This window comes from Puntigrus tetrazona, chromosome 18 (genome assembly GCF_018831695.1).
Source record: "Puntigrus tetrazona isolate hp1 chromosome 18, ASM1883169v1, whole genome shotgun sequence".
NCBI classification, from domain to species: Eukaryota; Metazoa; Chordata; class Actinopteri; order Cypriniformes; family Cyprinidae; genus Puntigrus; species Puntigrus tetrazona.
The window spans coordinates 2,054,206-2,061,870 of NC_056716.1; the positions used below are offsets into that span (position 1 = coordinate 2,054,206).

The 7,665-nt window shown below is 36.0% G+C and overlaps 1 long non-coding RNA gene across 1 annotated transcript; it reads left to right on the forward strand.

The window, feature by feature from the left end:
• Nucleotides 1-314: 314 nt before the first annotated feature.
• On the forward strand, nt 315-7,020 carry LOC122323174. Its single transcript, XR_006246962.1, has 4 exons — nt 315-413; nt 1,445-1,560; nt 3,607-3,726; nt 6,506-7,020. It is a non-coding gene; the product is annotated as an uncharacterized LOC122323174 (long non-coding RNA).
• Nucleotides 7,021-7,665: the final 645 nt, after the last annotated feature.

Sequence of the window (7,665 nt, forward strand, 5' to 3'; positions counted from 1 at the left end):
ATAATTTATTTACATGAAAAGAGGTACCGAATCAGCTTTACATTAGTAGACTGTAACTATTAATTACATATATCAACTTATTAAAAAAAAAAAAAACAAAAAAAAACCATGGAATGCAGGTAATTTTCCATCATATTAGGTCACGCCCTTCTGCTAATCGTCTCCACTTGCAGGCCTCAGTCGAGATGAAGACATGTAAAGGAAAAAGTGGCTGTCACTTAATTAGTCTCACTTAATTAGTCTCACCCGACTCAGGGAAAAGAACATACGAGTAGGAATATTCAGATACAAGTTTACCGTTGATTGTTAACTATGTGTTTTAGCATGTGCGTTGATTAGCGATTGTGGCATTTCAGTCGAAAGTAATTGTCATTTTTCATGCATGATCCATTGCCCTCTATAGGATAGACCAGGTACCGCAGCACAAATTATTTATTTAGTTTATGTTTTTAAAAGAGACACTTACCGAGAAGACGCTTAATGTTTGTCTTAAAGTAATTTTTTTGATAAAGTAAAAATAGACGGAGGACTTGTTAGGTTTATTGAGGAAGAAATGGCGTAATTGTTAGAAACCGCTAGTAACTTCAACAGTTAGGCTACGTGCTTGCAAGACGTACAAAAACGGACTTTTTTTTTGACTTCGTGGCATTTTTAACAACTGTGACAAACTGTAAAATGTTAACATGTCAGGGAAGAAGTGCTAACGTTTTAGAGCTACAATGACGCGTGTACCCACAAGATGGCGTCTTGCTCTTCTCCAGGGTTCAAAGAAGCTTCACATTATTGTAAATGCGAAACCTTTTTTTTCAATTGCTATAAGCTAATTATTGAAGTTATTTTGACTTTGATAAGTAATAAGGTGTATAAAACGTTTATATTTTATAAATGTTTGCAATTCATGTAAGTGCAAAGCAGATGGGTAACGTTTATTAGTTATCAGTTTGTCTCATAGCAAGGCTATTTATGCACTTCTTTTGCCACTAGATGTCAGTGCTTTCATTTAGCTTGCTTTTGCTTCAGAAAGTTTTGAAAGAGTTGCCTGAAGTTCCTTTTCTTTCTTGATGAAACGAAACATGCTGTTAATTATAAGCATTAATCAGGCCTTCCCGGATCAAATGTATTGTCAGTCTCTTCACAGTTTCTCACTTTCAAAGACTCGATGAGATAATGTCCTGAGAGACTCTCTGAGATGATCAGACTAGTATCGGCCTGATGGTTTTTGTCTTGCTGATGGCGGTTTAGATCATTTCCTATCCCAAGTTTCCCATGAGTGCAGTGAGACAGTCCAGACCTCTGATACTCCTCTGTTTAACGGAAATGACAGCCTGAAGGTTCAGTAATGGGTAATCTATGTGTCCAGCACTGCAGATGGATCAGCTGTTTGCGTGCATTGAGTCAGTTCTGTCGTCATTTGCCGCAACTCCCTCCTTCGGTACCTCTTTAGGGATCATATAGTTGTTCCTCCAGCCGGAATTTCTGGAATTCTGTACTCATGCTGCTTATGTAACAGAGCCGCTCCCCACCAAACATACAAATAGGGTGCTAGCGGAGGATCTGAGGGTGAGTAATAAAGTTGAACTGATGTCTTACATGTGTGGAATAGCAAATAAAAGGGCTTCCAGATGGAGCCCAACGTCATCGGCTGCCCAAATGTGTGTGTTGCAATCTAGTAGGTTTGATCAGATTTCCCACAGTTGCGTTATTAAAACACCTGTAATGATTTAATTAGTATGTCAAATGCAACAAATAAGCTATCCAAGATATAGATCAGTTCAGAAAAGATTCTAAGAAATTTAAGTGAAAGTTTCTGGAATTTCGTGCAAATTATTGTGATGTTTTATCAGCTGTTTGAACGCTCATTTTGGCGGCACCCATTCACTGTACTATAATACAGTGAATGGTAAAAATCCATACACTGTATATAATTGAAAGTTCTTCAGTATTCTAAGAAATATTCAGAAATTGCACTTAAACTGTATGTATATTAGCTCTTCTGCTATTCTTTTGAGCTCTCAAGTAACAGAACGAAACCGAAGGCACAGATCTGTGGCTCAGTTCATGTAGCCCCAACTTGACCTAAATTACAAAGCTGTGTTGTGCAAATTTATATAACGTAGCCACAAAAATAAGTGTGCCTTTAGATCATTTTAGTTTAATTTTGTTTTGTCATCATGATTTATGATTCAAAGAAGGTTTTATTGGTATGACAAATGCAGACAATGCTCATTGAGGGATTCTGAAACCTGTAGGAAGGAAAGCAGCTTCTGTACTTGTTCAATGCAGTCCAACAAAACCATGCCAAGCTTTGATTTCTCAGTGTGTCAGCCAAAAAATTGCAGCAATTCATGGAACCCACAGGGCTGTTCATGCTGATTCTGAGCCTTGTCTCACTTACTGTATATTTTGAGGCGAAGCTTTGGACTAAACTTGCATCTTGATGTTTACACCTTCTTTATTGAGCAGATTGGTTTGAATCCACTGTACTTAAAAGCATTTCTCTTAATCATCTCAATCAATTTTAGTTTCAGGATTGAGCATAGGTTAAAATCCAACTTAATATAATCTAATTTTAATTTATTAAATTAATAAAATACTATCATTATACAGTTTTAATTAATAGAATAATTTCACATAATGCTGTATTATGTTTTTGAGGAAGTCTATTACATGTTCTCCAGGAATGTATTTATTCGTATTTTTAAATAAGTATTATTTTTTACTTTATTTTAAAATAAAATTGTATTCCTGTGATGACATTTAATTTCAGCGCCACATGATCCTTCAGAAAGCTCTGTTGTATTCACTTTAACACCTATTTGCTGAATAAAAGTATTTTTTTTTAATTTTATAAATACAAAAATAAAATAAGATAACTAAAAACCTGACTGCATGTCAATTATTGGTTAGATGTACTGGCTTTGGGGTGTAAGTGCCAAGTAACATGGCATGTAAATTACACAATTACAATTAGTATTGTAATTATATAGGCCAAAAGTGAAGTGTTTGATTTTAATGCAGTATGTACTGGGGGTCCTTGCCCTAAATTAGATGGAAACCCATGCCTTAGTTACAGTCTTCAGTTTGATGTCTGTGTAGCTGCATAGACTTTCTGCCCTTTTATAGTTTGTTCTCTTTGCTCGCTAATATGACACTAGCACCTGGCCGTGGTTTCGTTACAACATGTACTTTGCCAGACTCAAACTTCTTACTGAAGCAAGACACATGTACCACAGAAAGATGACTAGTGTTTTAACAGCTTAGTCTGCAGATATGCAAATGTACAACGAAGTCACGCTGTAAAAAGGTTATTATGGTAATATGTAATGTGTATCTTTTTTGAATTGGAAACCTCACATATAGCCTTGTTTGGTTTGTTGCAGTAGTAATGGGATAAAAGTAAGCAAGGAAATTATATCACAGAAGATAAAAGCTCTTTCCTGAACTAACTCTGTAAATATGTAGGGGGTCTGTTTATCTTCTGATGTGACATAAACATTATTTGTTTAGCATTCTTATTAATCGTCCTTAAGTATGTATGCAGCTGCAAGAACTAACTGCATTAAATATACTTTTTTGGAATTAATTAAATGTTTTGCTGGAATTTAGGCCAACGGTTTCAGAGGAGCAGCTACCGAATGAAAAAAAAAAAAAAAACATCTACACTATGGGAATCACCAGGGGATGACTGTGGTGTCCAAACCAACAACCGGTTTCCTGTGGTATCAGGTAAAGTCCTCCATCTTGTTCTCTCTTGCTCTACCAATTTTCTTTTAGTCAAGGATTGTGCCGCACTTAGCGATTATCTGTCTTTTATTAGTTTGTCCTTTGTATTTTCCCTTGTGGTTAAAATAGTTTTTCTCTGGTCAAACAGTACGCGTTCCCAGATTGAAAATTTCTGGTGGTAATTTTATGACAACAACACAGACATTGTTTTAATCACTCTAAAATAACCCTGCTAAAAGGAAAAACAGATTTGATATGGTGCCCTTAACTGATTACAGACATCCTCAGAGTTGGATTGTAGTTAGCTTTCCCAGGCAGCTCTCTTTCCTTTAGATTAAACCCTGGAAATCTATTTTATTATAAATTCTGTACCTAAAAACTACGGAACCCACAAAAACTGACATGAAAAAAGATAATCAGCGAGATAACTTTTCACAATACAGTCAGGTCCATATGTATTTGGACACTGACATGATTTTCATATTTTTTCCTCTGTATGCTACCATGTATTATTTATTACCAGTAACCCATCGCCACTGGAAGCCATGCATGTTTCACAATGTTTTACAGATGATATTGTATGTTTTGGATCATGAGCTGTTCAAAGCCATCTCCGTACTATTTTCTTCCCACATTTCTGGTACAGGTTGATCTTAATTTCAACCATCCAAAGATTGCATTTACAGTTTTTTTTTGGACATCTAGGCCTTTTTATATTGCTGAGTTCACCAGTGCATTTTCTTTCTCAGAATGTTCCAAATTGTTGATTTGACCTCCCTAAATGTTCCTACTCTATCTCTTTTTTTTGGTTTCTCTTGCGTTGAGACATCCTTTGACTGCATGATATGGGTTCACAGCAACAGCTTTCAAACACAAATGGCACACTTAGAATCAACTCCAGCCCTATTTCCTGCTTAACTGATATAGAAATAACAAAGGAATAGCCCAAATCTGTCCATTAAACATCTTTTGAATCAGTTGTCCAATTACCTGTGGTTTCTTGAAAAAGAGGAGAGGTACATATTAAAGAGCTGCAATTTATTAACCTTTTGTTCCAATTTTGATGAGCATAAACTCAAATAAAATCTCAGAGTGTGCACGCTTTTATTATATAACTTGAATGTGTTCTGGTCAGCAGCTAAAATAATGGAAACTGGCTATGTCCAAATATCACCATTTGAAGTGTAAAAAAAGTTAAAGTACATTAAGACAAGAACACATTTTGGTTTTAGGATGACTTTGATGAAAGGTTTTGATCTACTTCAAATGTAGACTAGTGTATATACCCATGACTGTATCTCACAATTCAGATGTGACTATCAATTTTTTTATTTTTTTTGTTAATATTAGCTCAGAACTCAAAATACAGACGGGATTGTGTCAAGACACAAATCTGGGGATGAGTTCAAAAACAAACACAGCTTGTAGCCTCCATTATCCATAATGGAAGAAGCATGGACGAATTAGGACTCTTCATGGTGTCCAATGGCTTTATGGCAGTGTGGCCAGGTTCAGTCCTGAAAGATTCTCTGGTCTGGGGACAGATCCAAGATCCAAGCGTCATGAATGGAGGAAACCATGCACTGTTCATCACCTGCAGAGTACCATCCTAAAAGTGTGCTAGCAGCCTCATGCTATGATGATGTTCAGTGGCAGGGATTGAGGAATTTGTCAGTAGAAGTAGAAGAAAAGCTCAGCTCACCAAAATATAGAAATAAAAACCCAGTTCATAACATTCAGAACCTCAGACTTAGCAGAAGTTTCACCTTGCAACAAGACAATGACCCTAAGCACATAGCAAGAGTGGCTTATAGACAACTCTGTGAATGTCCTTGTGTGGTTCAGACATAGCCTGGCTTTCTTTAGAAAGCTAAAAAAAAATGTCCATGAGCCCCCATTCAACCTGACAGAGCTTGAGAGAGGAAGAGGTGAGGGGAAGAATGGCAGATAATTGTCAAATTCAGATGTGTGAAGCTTGTCGCATCAAAAGACTTGAGGCTGTAAAGGTGATTTAAGTCCTAAGTTAAGGGTATGAATACTTCTGAAATATATTTGTAATAAATTTGCAAAGTTGTTGATGTGGGAAAAAGTAAGTTAAATCAGTTTAATATAAGGATGCAAAATAAAATGTGGATAAAAAAAAAAACATTTGCAAGGCGCTGTAGTGGTTGTCCTGGTCCTTTATTCAAGTCTGAAGGAAATGGATTATTCAGACCGTTACACTAATGCTGATTTTGTAAACACCACCATGAATGTGTTCGCTTTAAGGCTTCTGAGAACACACATTTGCGGCAATTTGATTAACCTCAAGCGTACACCCACACTTCTGACCTGTGTATTGCTTTTGAAAGCTGAAACTGAGAGTAGAAACAATGTATAATTCAGCTACTCGACCTTGTTTATTTTTGTAAGAATACTCTGGGCTCATTGTCTATAATTGGTCAATTTATTTGCTGACAGACCTTTAGCTGGCAGGGGCAATTTTCTTCCAAAAAAAAGGAAAAAGGAACTTGAGGACATCTACCTGAAATAACCTTATACCGTATAAAGCTAAATTACTGCATAAATCCTATTACAAATTGATCTTTTGCACATAAAAGTTGAAAACAAGCACTTTGTGGCAGTTTAATTTAAAGTGATTTTATGATTTATAATGCCACATAAGTGCACTTTTTTTCCAAATACTTTTAAGATGTGAGCAACTGTGCCAGTGTTCTTGTTTGTACATCATCAGAGTATTTAACATGGCCTGAGGCTGATTATGTTGTGTTCGTTCTGACAGAGGATTTCATGCATCATAAATCAAGGACGAGACGAGGATGCCATCCTGAGGAGGTGCTGGCACACACTGAGAAGACTGAACTGATATAAGCAGTGAGCAATCTGTTCTGCATGCTAGTGCTGTTTTTCCTGTGACTTCAACAATTTAGCTTTAGGCTAAAGTTAACTCAAAGTGTAACTCCGAACATTGTGAGTCCTTGTCAGTGCTGTCCTAGCCCACGTCTCTTCGTGTGCCGGCCTAGACACGTAGACTCACACCTGTTTCTTTATCAAGATTCATGGGACGATTCACTGACTGCGTCCGAAAGCTGAGAAATGCTGCCTTCACAGATGGTACATGGTGGTAGATAGGGAAGTATTACATGCTGTCTACTAAGATCACTTTGTGGTGATGGTTTCTTAAGGCAGTATAGATCGTTCACTGACTATGATATTCCATACAGTGTGCAGTTTAAAATAAATACAATTTAATCTAGAGTTTTATGTAAAAAATTTCAGATTTAGCAATTTCTAGTCTACGGCTACTCTCAGAAAAAAAGAGGTATTAATCTGTTACTGGGGTGCTACCCTTTCTAAATGCACTGTGTACACTTGTGCCAAGAAAGAAAGAATGAAATGGCACTTTGTGGTGCTTGGAAAGAATTTAAATGCTTGCTTATTATTATCATTATTATAATTATGAGATTTATCAACTTAGCTATAATTCTAGCTTGTTTTATAGTTGCATCATATTACTTCACCAAAGTGGTTATTGGCCAAAATCATACTGAACATTATTGTTGTGAAGCTTTTGTGAAGATTTTTATTGACTTTATTTTCTTTCATTTTTAATTTATTCATAATATCTATTATATTTAAACTCTTTTGAAGTGATTTCTAATAGAGTTAGGCCAAATACAGTTTAGAGTTTTTAGCGAAAATTAAATTGTAAATACCTGATATTAATACCTATATTAAGCCATACAGTTTCCCCGCCATTAAAATAACCACAGAAGCTGGCATGACATTAAACACACACACACACACACACACACACACACACACACACACACAAACACAAACAAACATCTTTTATCTCTCTGATTAACATCAAATTTTAGAACGTTCCAATAACAACTCAGTGGTAACGTTTCTAATACTAACATTTTAAAACGTTCCATT